This window comes from Triturus cristatus, chromosome 11 (genome assembly GCF_964204655.1).
Source record: "Triturus cristatus chromosome 11, aTriCri1.1, whole genome shotgun sequence".
Lineage (NCBI taxonomy): Eukaryota > Metazoa > Chordata > Amphibia > Caudata > Salamandridae > Triturus > Triturus cristatus.
In genome coordinates this window covers 365,419,169-365,435,259 of record NC_140594.1, presented here as the reverse complement: position 1 = coordinate 365,435,259, position 16,091 = coordinate 365,419,169, and the positions used below count along the sequence as shown (strand labels likewise).

General features: G+C 41.8%; 1 protein-coding gene across 1 annotated transcript in view; it reads right to left on the bottom strand.

Moving 5' to 3' along the window:
- LOC146784191 (selenoprotein M-like) overlaps positions 1 to 10,190 on the bottom strand; it is a 57,011-nt gene extending 46,821 nt beyond the window's left edge. Inside the window, exon 1 of the mRNA XM_085633272.1 lies at positions 10,037 to 10,190. The gene's annotated coding sequence lies outside the window, so the exon portion shown is untranslated. The remainder of the gene's footprint in view (positions 1 to 10,036) is intronic.
- Between the last annotated feature and the right edge of the window lie 5,901 nt (positions 10,191 to 16,091).

Here is a 16,091-nt window from a genome sequence, read left to right as displayed (position 1 = left end):
TGGCCTGAAGAGGGGGGCCACGCGGACCCCCTCCTTATTTAAAAAAAAACCAAATGGTGGCAGGCCCTGGGGGATAGGGTCCCCGGGGCGAATAGTGAATAATGGAAGTGGGGCATTTTTTTTTCTTTTGAGTTTGATGTCGCAACCCCAACGTTGCTCTCAGTGCAGCCCCCCATGTAACGTCACGTTGGATTCGCGAATTCACCTTAAATAAATAATTAAATAGTATATAATTTAGAAGGTACTGTTGTATTTGTGAAGTTGTTTTAAAGAGTTACTGTGATTGAAGTTAATGACAAGATTACAATTGTTGGAGTTGTTAAAAATATATAAAATAAAAAATTAATAGTTCAATTTGAAAAGTGTATTGTGTTGTAGTACATTGAATTCATGCTTTTGCAGATTTGCTTTGGGTGCGCGAATGCACAATTTAAAAATATGAATGTTTAAAAAATATTATATTTACTATTATGTTATAGGGTGGCTCCAAAACGAGCCCTTGTTTTCATTATGAGTTTGTTGTAGCTACATGTGAGTGCGAAAGCACAGCTTTAGGTTGTTGAGAAAGACTCTGTTCCCCTGATCTGTGAAGTGTACCCCATCACTTCTGTAGATGTCATCCATATCAAAATGTAGATTGTTGTTATAGATGAAGCCCATCCTATGGTCTCTGAGGTAAGCAGAAACACCTTTATTGACATTTTTGCTAGCTTTCTCAATCTATGGACAGAATTGATTTGACCACTTCCATTTCTGTCTTTGGTATATATTAGAGTATACAGAGACAGCTTGAAGTGAAAGCAACATCAGTTGTGCAAAGGTGTCCTTCATTAGCATTTCCAGACCTACCCCAGTCAATGTGCCTAGGTCATTGCCACCACAGTGCACAATTATGAGGTCAGGGGGCTGGAGATGCAAAAAGGCTTTAACCAAAGGCATCAATTGGTGCCACTTTAATCCTTTCTGTGCAATCCATTTGATATCCACATTTTGCAAAGCTAGGTCTTTGTCAATACCTCTGCATTCAGCATACCTTTTGCACCAGAAAACATAGCTGTGTCCAGCAATCCATACTGTAAGCATCTGGAAGGGATGTCTGGAAGTAATGAAAAGATGTATGTAGCTGAGGTAGTCAGTTGGTAGAATGAGAGGTATCTAAAATGGTGGACAAGATGCTGTTTTAAAAAAAAGTAGAGAATTGATTGGCTGTTTAAGAACATTTTGCACGCAAAAATAGGATGCGTGTTATTTTCTTTAAAAAGCATGTTCGTTATTGGTTAGTAAAAATTGTTTGAAAGGTACAGTAGATAGAATAAGCTCATATTTTGCAAAAGTCAACCACACCTGCTGTTTGTATTTGTAACCTTGTGTGCTGAACTTGAAAATATGGTGAACTTGCGACCTGTTTGTTCATTTGAATGTTCCATGAACTGTTACTATGGAAACTGGCATTAAGCAGAATGGGGGAAAGGTTGAAACTTAACTCTGGACTTAAAATGTGAAATTGTCATTTATATATAAGTGATATGTTATTAAAGTATAATTTCCCAAGTCAGTACTATCTTTAGAAGTGGTGTGTTCGTAAAAAATAGTGGTCATTTTATTTGTAATACATTTTTGAACTCCCGTATGGATTCGCGGCTCCACCGCGTTGGTGCACGGTGGAGTCGCGACTCCACAAAATTCCAGAACCAGTTTGGGCACTTTTAGAAGTCAGTTGGTAAGGGTTAATATGTCTAACCAATAGAAATGTGTTTTATAATTTGAAATAAGGTAGGAAGAAATGTGATTTGTTACTTACATGTATTTGTGTGGAGAAAGAGAGGGAAAGTTTGCCATTACTGGTTTTACCTTGCTGAGAGTGGTGCATTACATTGATTGTGTGCATAAGAAAATCTTTTATGAGTTTGTGATATTTTCTATTCTACTAATCAATTTGGAAGGTGAGTTATACATTTGTGAGGTGTATTATGTATTAGGTTTATTTTTAATCTTTAAAAATTATTGATGAACTGTGATCATTGAAATATTTTATTAAATGTAGAGATGTGTATTGTAGTTTGTTTTATTGTAGTTAAATGTTGTTTGAAATAGATGTTGTATAGTAATAGGTGTATATTAGAAGATGGATTAATGATTATGGTAGTTTGTTTTATTGTGTGGATATGTACATTTGTATTATACCGCATACTTTTAGGTGTTGATTTAATATTCGAGAAGGAGTCTGTCAAGTTTTAAGGTGTGCATGGACTTCTGTCTCAAGTACGTCTCTACTTGTATATATATTTTCATATGTCTTATTCATTTGAAGGTGCATGATGTATAACAAAGAGGTGTTGTTTCTTTTTATGTGGTAGGCTCAAGACTGTGAGTAGTAGTGGAATGGTGGAGATGTAGCATAATAGTGTGGTTTAAAAGATGGTGACATAAGGTATTAGTGATTAGGTTTCTTTTTTTAAAGTTTCTAGAGAGGTACAGCTAAAATATGGCACATCATTTTTGTTGTTTGCTTGAAATTGGAAGTTTGTTATGTTAATTTTTAAGGTTTGGATAGTGTTATCGCACAGACATATTCATGAATAGGGAAGAAGTGTGGCGCAGCAGCCAGGGTGACTGACTCCGGAACCCGGGGGCTCACGGTTCGATCGCCGGCGGCAGATGAGCCCAGCACCATGTGACACTGGACAATAGCTCGCTTAATCTTCCTGACGGCCCCCAGCGCCTAGAGACCCTTATGGGTGATTGTTCGCGCTTTACAAATGTGGATTATTATGAATGCTTTTAGGAATATGGTGCAACTTTTAGTAAAGACATGTGAAGGCTTCCTGCTTTGTATTTGGGTAAGTGTGGAAAGGTATATTTCATATATACTGCATAATTTTCAGTGTCTGTTTGAAAAGTGAAGTGTAGTCAGTGAAGTTTTGAGCTGTGGATGGTGTTGTGACTGAGATATGTGTCTACTTGCTCATATATTATGGTATGTGTTATGCGTCTGAACATGATAGTTGTATAAAACACAGGTATACATTTATCTGTGTATTACTTTTATATATGATGCTGCTATCAAAAGGTACAGACATATGCATACATGCTTTTATAAATATGGGGAGACTTTCATCAAAGATAAGTGAAGGGTTGCTTTGCTGTTAGCTATGCTCAATAGCTGATTAGTACTAGAATAGTGAAGCAGTAGTAGTAGAAAAGTGATGTTTAAGATATGTTGGGAGAGGAATTATTGATAATGGTACCTTATAAGAGTCTGTGTAAAAGTTCACTTGAAATTTGCCGAATAAATCTAGGTGTGTTTGAAATGTTAAGTGTAGTCTGTCAAGTTTTAAGGCCTTTATGGTCTTGTAAGTGTGGTTATGTTTCTACTTGCACATGTATTCTAATATGTGTAATGCTTTTGGCAATAGGTATAGATAGAAGCATGCATGCTTTTAGGAATATGGTTAGAGTTATGGTAGAGACATGTGATAGGTTGCTGCTTTATGTTTGACTATGCCCAATATTCGTAGGATGGTGAAGCTGTAGAATAAAAGTGAGTTTTAAGACATGTTGGGAGAAGGGATTACTATTTAGGCTACTTTGTATGAATCTGGGGAAAGGTACACTTGAAATACACTGCAGAAACGTAAGTGTGTCTTTGAAATGTAAAGTTCAGTCTATTTGTTTATTTCTGTTATATATGATGATGATTTCAAAAGGTAGGCATATATGCATGTATAGTTTAAGGAATATGGTGAGATTTATAATAGACTCATGTGAGCTTTTATGCTTTGTTTTGAGTACGCCCAGCATCCTGAGTAGTTACAGAATTTTGAAGCTGCAGTACAAAAGTGTACACCATGTCATAGGCCTGACTTTTGTGCTGCAGTTTCAGTATTCTGCTACTACTCAGGATATTGCACTCCTCCAATCACTCAGGTACTACTGCTGTACTACTCCAATCACCCAGGCAGTACACATGCATTTATAAAATCACCCTCTCAGGATCTATGCACTCCTCCAATCACTTAGCCAGTGCACATGCACTTATAAAGTCACCCAGGCACTACCTTTACACTCCTCCAATCACTGAGGCACTACCACAATAGTACTCTAATCAGCTAGGCAGTATCTATGCAGTTATAAAATCACCCAGGCACTTCCTATGTACTCTTACAATCCCCCAGATATTATCCCTTAACTCATGCAATCATCCAGACATTACCTATGTACTCCTCTAATCCCCCAGACATTACCTCTGCAGTCATGCAATCACCAATGCATTAGTTATACACTGGTTCAATTATCCAGGCACTATCTTTGCACTCCTCTCATCACTCAGGCATTCCCTCAGTACTCCTGCAACACCCAAGCAGTACTCATGCAGTTATAAAGTCACCCACTCACTTGCTGTGTACTCCAGTAATCCCACAGATATTACCCCTGTAGTCATGGAATCACACAGGCACTACTTATGTACTACCCCTGCAGTCATAGAATCACGCAGTATTCATTGTATTGTATTGTATTGTATTGTATTGTATTGTATTGTATCTGTATACAGACAGAGGGGCAGGGAGTGCCTGGAGATGGATTACATATGCATGAGGTGGAATCAAGACTTTTTCACATGACGTGGTCCTGTCCCATCTAAGTGCAGTCCTGGGAAATGGTGATTGCTGAACTTTCTGACATCTTACACACTGAGATAGAATTGTCCCCATTATTGATCCTCCAGGGAGTGATCGATGGTATTGGGGTTCCCATGCAGACCATACCCTCTATTGAACAGCCCTGCTGGTTGGGTTGCTAAGCGTGACATTGCAGCTCACTGGAAGGCCTCCAAGCCCCTGATAATATCTCAATGGACTTGTGTGTGCAGCAGGAGAAACCTTTCTACGAAGCGTGAGGGTGCCCTGCCAAACATGCTAGAATTTGGAGCAAATGGTTTGGGGTCATGAGCGTTGGCCCGCTGTAACGCTGTGGATGTCATAATAATATTGTTTCTATTGTATGTGATGTTGACTGCTGCTATGTACACACCTGTGATTTATTCGGCCACCGATTGTGGCTTCTTGAAAGTTATCAATGTGACCTGTTTTACCTTTAGCAAAACAATAAAAATGTGTTTATAAAAAAAAATTACAATGCATGCATTCATAACATGCCTTTTGGCTCACTCTGAAATAAATATTCCCCCCTCTAGCACTAGCAGGGCACTGTGGCCTAAATGAAAAAATACCTGTAGACCATAGTGGAGCAGCATCAACAGCAAAATATGGTAGCAGACATCTACTATATACGTGCACATGGCCCTACTGCATGAACCTGGACACTGAGTGTCAACAAAGCATAAGCAATTACTAAATACTGCATGTGAAAAGAAGTCCCCCCTCTCTGAGTCCAACCTCTTGCACATTATCTGATGGGAGCGGAGATAGAAAAGGTACAGAAAGAATTATCAAAGAAGAGGGAATTGGTGAGAGAGGGGATACACCTTCTCACCATTTCTTAGCTAAACTGTACACTGGGGAGGCCACAGGATGGATTGCAGTAGTATTGCATTGGCAAAGCCAGTTGGTCTCGACAATGCGAGAGCTATTGGCTTTGTCAATGTGTTTCAGCATTGCATGGCCCAATGGTAAGTTTTCCTCAGGGAGATGCAGCACCGAAGCGCCCACAGCTGATGTGCCGTTACTCCTTTGTGTAACCACGGGCATCCATGAACAAGGCATCCCAAACTAAATTTACCACTTGATAGAGAGCAAAACATCATATGAAATGTGTCAATTCCCTTTAACGAGTGCTGCCAAAATTACCTAGTAATATCATGATATCTATTCTGTTCATCTCTCAAGAAGAGAAGGCACTGTCGGCCCCACTGCAATTAATACTTTTGACTTGCATGTTGCATACACATGCCTACTGCAGGCAGTCAACCCACTGAGCTATCCGACTGGCTAGAAGTATCACGGCCAACAATCATCAACATGCAGAGATCATTGCATGAGTGGATTCAAATTCAGGAATCCTTTATTAAATCTATTACCTCTTCCTACTACATTGTGTTTTGTGGGTCACTGTTGTGTCTATCTGGTTTGACATAAACCTGGTATAGTCAGATCACACCTCCCTTCCAGTCAGTGAAATAGATTTACATCGACCACCTAGATGTTGAAGCCATTGGAAGAAAGTGCTAAGCCAGCTCATTAGGCCACCATACTGGTATCATTGGGTCACATGGCTGGATCCTAGCAGGGCTAACTCGGCATTTGGATGTTCTGAGGTTGATAAAATTAAACAGTTACGAATTATTGCAGTACTTGGATATGTCAGCTTTAAAGTGATATGTAATAGTATTGTATTACTTTATACCACTGTTGGCATTATGGACCACACAGGGCTTAGAGAATGTGCACGTGCAAAGTGCCTCTTTGGTGCCCCTGGTAGGTTGCATTTTCAAAATCTGAGTAATGTGAATTTTCTTGGATTGATGGAGCAGGTAGTGCAAAATTTTGTATACCTCCTCTATTTTTACATGAAAATACTAATGATATAATCTATTAATTATAATATTATTAAATGTGTTTTGCATGTATACTAATCAACATTATTAAAACTTAAGCTACACGTGGGATTTGCAATTTGCATGGCTAAATAACATTTATAACTAAAATCTGTACGCATATTAACAATAGTATATGTGATAATAGAATACTGCATGATATATGTTGCTTTTGTGATGTTTGCGTTCCTGATTGGATCGAAAAGGGGAATATAATTGCTTTAAATGTTGCTATATGCTAGATAGATGGCACATAGAGGGATTAGTATGGAGTTAACATTAGATTCTTTTTTTTTATGTATTAATTACTCTTTTGTGTTTGTTTTGCTTAAGTTGGCACGTGGGTCTAAATCGAAAATGGCCGCTGTCACGACACGCCGAAGTGGCCACTGTCTCATGAGGCGCGGAGTGAGCTGTGCATGTGCAAGCAATCTCCTAAACCTCGTAGCGACCTCTGTACTACATGTCCGTGGTCAAGGATGTAGAACGGGACATCTGCCAAGACAGGAGAACAATCAACCTTACAGTAAACCGGAACAAGCTGACTTTTCACTGACCAATGATCTCACCCCTCGAACTGTACTGAAAATCTGGAAAATTAAGTGGGATGATCTTGACCAGCCAATCACAACTGTTCTAAAATGTAAAAATGTATCTTCTTTACTTCATATTATTATAAAAGGGGTAGTAGAATAGGGAGAGGAGGTTGCGTGGCTGCTCTTCCATATCTTCCTTTCATGACTTTGTTCGTAACGCCTTTCCTGATGATCCAGATGCTGCCCGACCGCTTGATGACTGCAAATCTTTTCTAAAATCCACGGGCTATGATAGATGCTTGCACGATTTTTGGTTCTTTGAGAAATTGGGACTGTAACGTGCTGAGCAAAGAACTTTGAGCTTTACGACAAAATTTGGTTATGCAGATCCAATGAATTAGAGGACTTCAATAGCCAGATTAGGTAAATATGATGTTCCGCGTTTTACTTGAATTAATCTAGAAATTCTAAACTTTGATGAGATAAATGCAAATAATAAGTCAGTATGAAATTTTAGATAAACAAATATTGAATAATAAGAAATATGAGTTTGTGGTTTATTAAGAAAAATAAGGATTCTGAGTCTTAAAATGTGTTTTAGCTGGTTCTAAATCACCATCAACCAATCCAACTAAATTGGTCCATTGACCAGGTGGGTGGAGTGCCTTGATGTTTAGGATTAAGGATCTATAGGTGAAGAATGTTAATGTATATTTTGTAAAATAACTTTTCTCTCCCTATAGGTTATAAGGTTTCCCCCACATGTTGAGTGCTTGAATTACTCATCCCTCCTGTGTGTGCAGACTCATGAAAGAGACGTGTGAGTGTTGGTGTTATGGGCTCCACCAATGACTGCGTGTGTGAATGAGCTAGTGTGACGTTGGGTCTGCGACGCAGGGAGGGTATTGGTATATGTTGTTCCCCATTTCCCAGTCTTGCGCTGGATGCAGTTTTTCTGGTAGCAGAGTTATGGTTTTTATTGTTTTGGTTTGGTGATTATTGCTTGTAAATTGCTTATTGATTATTGATTGTGGGAAAGTATTGGTATATGTTTTTCCCCATTTTCCAGTCTTGCGCTGGATCAGGTGCTTGGAACATTACCGAACCTACATCTCAAAGGCGGGATGCCATCGTTTGAAAATACCTTTATTTATTTCATCTTGCATTAAGCCTTTTGATGATCATTTTCTTTTAACCTGAAATTCTGCAACATAAAAAAAGCACATGCTTGCTTATGTACTGTGCGCTGTATTCTAAATGCTTACTATACAGATGCTCTCCAGCGCCTAGGAGTGCAGTTGGTGGCATGTGGCGTTTTACCATGACCATCCAGTGAACTGAAACAAGCCCTTTCTTCAGCCTGTTTTATTAGTAACCAGCGAGCTCATTATGAAATGTTCCCGTTTTTTGTAACCATCTCAGCTGAAACGAATCTGTCACATGACCATGCAAGGCAGTGGAGACCATGGAGGGGATTGCTGACTTTCACACTCTTCCCCCGCAAATGCTCTCCTGGTAATTGAAGAATATGCTGTGGCTTGAAAAACAAGATAAGAACATGATCTACATGCCTGTTCCATTACAGTCAGAGAAGCACAGGACATGCAGACACGGGGCACAGGATGGAGAAAGCGACACCGAGAGGAGGGTGAATGGGGGACGGGACAAGAAATGAGATAAGAACATGGTTTACAGGCCTGTTTACAGCAATGGTGCGGTGCTCAGAGTGAGGCCGCTCTTGAGGTGGGCTCTCAAACAAAGACAAAATAAGTTCCTAAAATGGTGAATAAATGGGAGGATTTGATGAATCATAGTAATTGGGCCATGCTCTCAGGGAGGGTGAAACACAGAAGCATGACGCATGTATGCATGCATGGACAAATGGGGAGAAAGATTAGGAAAGCGACGATGGAGTCAGCAAAGGGGAAGCCAATGGGCGGGCTGAAGCCCAAAAGTATATACAACATTCCTCTTTCGAGTCAGCACATGCGCCGTCTTAAGCCGAGACCTAAAACGAAAGCAGCCAAGTCAGAAAAGTCCAAAATGGATCTCAAAAGATAAGTCCACAACTTTGAGTGAATAGGCGGGCAAAGCTTGCTTTCCACCCCTTGGACAGAAAGTAATACTAATGCATTAAATAATATGCCCTAGAAAGTCAAAACCATGAGACAGAAAACCACACATGAATGAAAAACCAAAGCAGGCTCAATGAGATAGGCCATCACAGACAACAACATGGAATTCTTGGTTTCACATAAACAATGCAGGATGTTCAGGATGAGGAAGTGGATCTGTTGATGCCACAGGAGAGGAACACAATGATGTCCTTTTCATGGAGCTGAGGATGCATATCTTTGGACATGCGCTCACCCTCAGTGAGGAAGCGCTGTGATGAGCCAGAGGGATGATGTCGTCAGCACTGCTTCTTGCCCACAGAGAAGGAGAAATATCCATCCCAACCCGCACTGAAGGCAAGAATCAAAAGTCTTTTGTAGAACCTTGCATACTGCAGGCTGTGCCACAACCGTAACAAACAACAATGCGAAGGGAAGAATGCTTGAATTAATACCAGCCACTGCAGACTGCTCAGTGACACATCCCAATGCTTTCCATAGCTGAACCATCGAGCCTCCCAACCAACATACTATGTTTGTTTCTTGGCCTGTTTGCAGGGCTTTGTCAAGGGGCAAGTCAATTACAGTGCCCGAAAAAGGTCCCAGACTCACTCTACCAGCATCAAACCTTGACCCCCCCCATCCCTCCCATAATGGGAAGAGACTAAAATTTCACTTTTTCCTAATGCAATAAATATCTTTCCACCAGTGTTAAATGTGAGAGCAATTGCCCAGTTTTGAATCAGCAGACATCCCAATTGATTGGATACTCAAGTAAATTTGAACAAATAAACAGTTGTAGTATCTAAAAACAGGCCCAGCAAAAAACTTACTACAATTGTCCCTTTGGCCACCTCTAGGTCTTGCTCGGAAGGTGCCTCGGTGGAGTTGTTTGTGTCCTGTGAAGAGGTCGCCAGGGCCAGGAGACACAATAACAGCACTCGCCACTCCATGTTGAGGAATGTGTCACCAATATCGGTGCGTACGTCAGGCTCCCAGTATTTATTACACCATGTGTGGACGAGACCACTGTGGAGGGAAGTGCACCAAGCGCTCATAGCGCGTTCCGTTTGTTGTGAACTGTTAAAAGGTACTTTCCGTGTGTTGAGCAAGTCGCCAAGTGACCAGTCATTTTCATCGACCAGGTATTTCAGAAACCCTATCTGTATATTGCGTAAAATAAAATCCTGCCTCCCCTCATACTCTAAGAAATTGGTTTGGCTCCTTGTACAGTCGTTACTCGCGCTTGTGGTTTGTTTGAATTAAAAGTTAAATTCCCCTAGAACAGGTGCATTTTTATCATCTTTTCTCTCGTGAAAGCAGGGTCTGGTGAATGGTGTTCCGAGATAAACGTGTACACACCGACTGCCTCTGCGCGGCCGAGGCTCATCTGTGGCCTGCTAAGGGCTTAAAATAGATAGAAACGCAGCAGAATTGCTTAATGGATTACTTCAAACAGCAGTTGGGAATTGTACCTAATTGAGACAGGCACATTCAGCAACAGCCCTACACAGAAATTACGAGGAAATATGCAGACGCACCTAAGCACACAAGAACTGATACTGCCAGCGGGGTTATTTTTCTATTTTTTGTACAGTGAACTCTTTCGCTTACACACCACCGTCTTTGACAAGAAATAAGCAATCATTTGGGGGCATATTATCAAGAAACGGCGTTAAAATTATTGCCACTTTAGTGGCAGAAAACTGACGCTAAAGCGGCGATAATGGGCTTGATAATATGCCGCAGAGAATTCCCATAGAAGCCCATGTTGACACCAGAACATGGGCTTCTATGGGAATTCTCCAGGGCATATTATCAAGCCCATTATCGCCGCTTTAGCGGCAGTTTTCTGCCGCTAAAGCGGCGATAATTTTAACACCGTTTGTTGATAATATGCCCCAGAATTCCCATAGAAGCTCATGTTCTGGTGTCAACATGGGCTTCTATTGGAATTCTCTGCGGCATATTATCAAGCCCGTTAGCGCTGCTTTAGCAGCAGTTTTCTACCGCTAAAGCAGCGATAATTTTAACGCCGTGCTTGATAATATGCCCCATAGTGTCATCATAGTTCTCGCCTATATTACAAAGTAACTTATGCAAAGAGGTGCTTATAGATTTGTCACTGGTAGCTTTTCTGGAGCGAACAACTATGACTAAGGAGCCTACCACACCTGTTCCTATCTTGGAGGTATTCCTCATTCACAGGGGGTAATAGCTTTCATGTGTCGCGGTGCATATTTAGTTAGCAGCCCCTGGCAGAAACACTGATGGCAGTGCCATTGTCTTTGTTTCTAAGTCAGTGAGCACTATCAGTTAAGCTATTCTGTATATACCTTCATGGATGCACACCTGTAGTTCCACTTCTCTGTTTATGGCCCGCAGTTACCCTACACTGAAGCCAAATTATGACATTTATTAAGGAACTGACAGCCAAGGGGACCCATTGTCTTTTCTTGTATTAGGGCCCGGTACTCTATTGCTACACCAGCACCACCAGCCACTCACAGCCAGTAAAGAAATGTAATAGGAATTCTCCTACTCCGTCTCTATCGATTGCAAATCCTGCTGCTTCCAAAGACGGCAGTGAGTCCCCTGGTCACCACAAGTAAACGCAGACATGATAGCAGCAGGTTGGGATTAACTTCCTGTATTACTCATTGAGGTAGGAGGCATCCATTGGCAATTCTTAATTTGCAAAATAATAAGCCTTGAGGGATGGACATTGATTCATCAAAATGCCAGGGGTAGCAGAAGTGACATCACATGCCATGAGGCCCCTGCCTGATGTCACAGGAAGTGACATAACACAAACTTTGACCTGGTGACATCACAGGAAGTAACATCACTTGACCTTTCGACCCCATTAAATCAAAGGAAGTGACATTGTATGACCTTTAGCTTGGTGCTATCGCAGGAAGTAATGCATCTAACATCTGGTGAAATACATCACACTCAGTAGCTGGAAAATCTCTATAGACACAAAATAAGTACCCTATAAACAGACATACCCCAAATCCTATTGAAAAAGCATCTACATACATTGTTTCAGGTAGTGGCTTCGGATATACAATTAAGATAATGTAGCATTGATTAAGAACCTACCAAATTGTGTACGACAATGGAAAAGACACTAATCAAGTTGAAATTAGCCATTATCAATATTAAATAATTTATAAAAATGGAAAGATTGATGGGTCTATAATGTTCACAACAAGTTCACGTTGTCATTTGTTTTAGAAACTAAGAGTCCCATGCAATTAAATTGTAGTCTTGGAACTTACATAACAGGGCTATGTAACGCCGGTCAAGTTCTCCCAGCAACCTTTCTTTCCATGACATGGTACACATACTTCTAAACCTGTGGAGCTATTGATCCTTTCCAGGTTTACTATTAATAATTTCTTCTATAACAAAACATGCACATTATTGGCACAGTACTTGTGTTGATTAATAATGAATCACACATGTACAAATCAGTCCATAGAACATGTTAAGGCAAAGGAGACTAAAAGGTGTAGGATTCACATGTCATCCATACTAGTAGTCACTCTTCAAGAGTGCTTGGTCTGGAGAAGCACAAACTCAGGATGCAGAACATAACACAGTGGTTGGAGTTGATTTTAAAAATAGGAATTTATTTCTACCCAAACAAACCTTCCTTAGCAACATCAGGATAGAAAGACTGTTAAAAAACATAACTTTCTAACCTGTACCTTGCAGCTTGCATGCAGCTCAAAGGTGACAGTTCATAGCTCACTGTTGTAGATTACGAATGTAACTTGTGAACTGCACAGTAACAACAGAATCTCTGTGACAAAAGCAGTAACCCTCTGAGCTGGCCACATAACATTTTGTTCTTCTGAGATGCATGGGACACATTCTTTGGAGCAGACATATTAACCCGCTGCACTACCTTAGGTAAGTGAAAACTGCCACTAGACGAACGCCCCTCTTTCTCCAGCAGGTACATTAATAAATTGCCAGAGTTAAGTAGACACTTTTATTGTTGCTATAAACTGCTGAATATAAAAGGAACTTTGCAGTACATTTAAAACTGCTGCAAAACCAGCCCCACTAATAAAACATGCCCATCCCCCTTACAGCCCCCAGGGAACCACTCACCCGTTCGCCCGATGCCCAGAATGGCCATTCCGGCCTTGGTGGTGTTCAAAACAGACAAAGTTTTGTTGGCCAGTCCACCAGCACTCACTGACCGGTATGCGCATGCTGTAGCTACACGGATGCGGTGTTCAACATAAAACAAGGGCAATTAATGTGTCATTCACATTACCTAAACGATGGGCAGACACTAGAAGGGTTAAACCTGAATTGTGTGCTCTTTAACAACCCTTTCTGAAAATTTTGCAGGGCATTTAAAAATCTTGTGTGAACTCCAAAAACAAATAATCGTATCTTACTTTACTTGTTGCTTCTGTTAGAGGTTTTCCCAGGGCACGCAGCTCACAGGAGTCACAACGAGCGGCACCACCACAAGGCTAGTCGGAGAGTCGAGACTCTAGTCAAGGAGACGGCTCAGTCAGTCCCACACTCACATGCCCAGTGGCCCGCCCGAGGTCTGACTTTCCGAATCAGTCAGAGAGTGACAATTAAGTGAAACAAGTCTCTCAGGGCCTGGTCCTGAACTTGCGTTGATTCTAGTCAGTCATGCTAGAGTCTTGACTCCCAGCACGCATGCAGAAGGCTCAGATTCTACTCCAAGGCCACGCCGCATCAGCACAGCTTTTACTGCCGTGCGGGGCTGGTCCATAATTTTTACGAGGGCCATTATCATTGGTAGCACTTTCGCGTTACCAGCTTGTTGGCCCTGGGACCCAGTCGGCAGTCCCAAACACGGTGGTACACATACCGCACCAGTCACCACGTCCTTAGCTAGGGTAGGGTGCAACGTGTGCTCGCTTGCACTTACACATACATGTGCTGCTAGCTGCAGCATGTGTAACTAGTCACTGTCCAATCATGCCCAGCCAAACTGAATGCACTTTGTGATTCGCTCAGCTTCCTTGCCCAGGCCCGCAGCAGATACATACAATGCATCAATCAATGACTAAACCGACCGACCCTGCCGGGAGTCACCATAGCAACGAGTGAGACAAATTCTTTCCCCCACCCAGGCCCGGCTTGCAGGCCATCATGATGTCTCTGCAGGCAGAGCTTCAGCACAGCAGTGCAATCAAGCGCTGCTGATACTGCAACGGATTTTATGCCACCAGAGAGCCTGCCAAGGTCAACAAACAGCCAGGGGTTGCAAGCAAGGTGGCAGGGGTCACAACGAGTGACTTAGGGGTCGCAGTTGTGACTCATGGTCACCCCTAATTGAAGTCCATGCCCTAGGGCCCAAACAGTTGCTCAGAAGCTGCCGCCGGCGCTGCAGGTCTCGGTACCGAATAACACAGATGCATAGTCTTGATTCCACCTCATGCATATGTAATCCATCCCCAGTCACTCCCTGCCCCTCTGTCTCACTCCAGCACATTCCTTGTGCGTCTCTGATTTCTTTCGTTGTCGCTGTTTTTCCATCTTTCTCTTCCTCCATTCCACCTTTTATGTTTTTCTCTCTTTTGTTATGGGTTAAAGTCTATTGAGGATAAATATTTTCAGGTGCCCAAAAATGAGCGCAGGTGGGCACACCTGCAATCATGGCTGATATTAAGCATTGTAGATGGGGCATAATGCTAGGCAATACCCCTCATTCGTATGGATAAGAGAAGCATGAATACCTGGGAATATGTCCAGACACACTTTGTCATTTGTATGCATAGCCAGTGACATGGTACGGGTCAGTTCCCTTCTGCAGTTATAATCAGAGCGACACAAAAGTGAGCCCTGAGGCAGCTGCCACAGTGGAGAGTGGAGCGGGTTTGAAAGAGAATCAGCACTGAACTGTTTCTGGGGCAGCGGATGCAGGGGGATAACAGAATTGTATCAGGGAGTGGGGAGAACAAAGTAAAGTGGCATGAAAGTGTTCTGGAAAGTTGGACAGGACCAAGGCTTTAAGTGAGAAGAAAAAAAGTGGGAGTTTCTTCAAGGGGCATGGCCTATGCAAATATAGGCATGGCTTAAATAATAAACTACGTTTCTTTGACTCCCATACTGTGCCACCGACCGGTATTTTGATTCCTCTATGTGAGCTTTCTGTTATTGCTTCCAGATATATAACACAACTACTGACATACACTTAAAATAAGCCAGGGCTATTGGCTTTGTCAGTGGGTGTTAGCTGTTTACAATACATGAGTAGCAATAAGGATTTTGTTGTAAATAATATTGAAAATGTTTCAATTCTCAAATTGTGAGACTGTAAATTAAACATTCGGGAAGCCTGCGGGCAGGGTAGTGGTCTTCAGAATGTCTCAATCACTCTTGTAATGTTCACTCTGTTAGACACGTACACCCTTTTTGTTCCACATCTCGTTCATCTGAATATCTTAAACTTCATATCTTTTCAATTTCAGTACCCTCTTTTGTCTCTCTGTTGAAACCACTTCCTCACATCTCTACTTCATCACCCCCAACCACACAGCACACCCACTCACCTGTAAGCAAAGCATTTACTTTTACTTTCGCCTTGTCAATAGTGTACCTCCTTCACACACATTTGCACAGTATCACAATTGCAAGATGAGCAATGGTCTGTGCATTCTGCAGAGGGGTCAAGGACTGGGTGACCACGCGTTGGGGCGGAAAACTCCCTCTCATGGTAAATTGGTAATGGATGTGTAACCCTGCCCTGAGTGCCCAGCTGCTGTGACATCTGGATCCTTGGCAGTGATTTATTGAGCATGGGTGAAGACAGATCATGTGTGCGCCACATGACATAGACTTGTCCCACAAATTGCAGTCCTGCTTAACACCACGAGGGGTGCC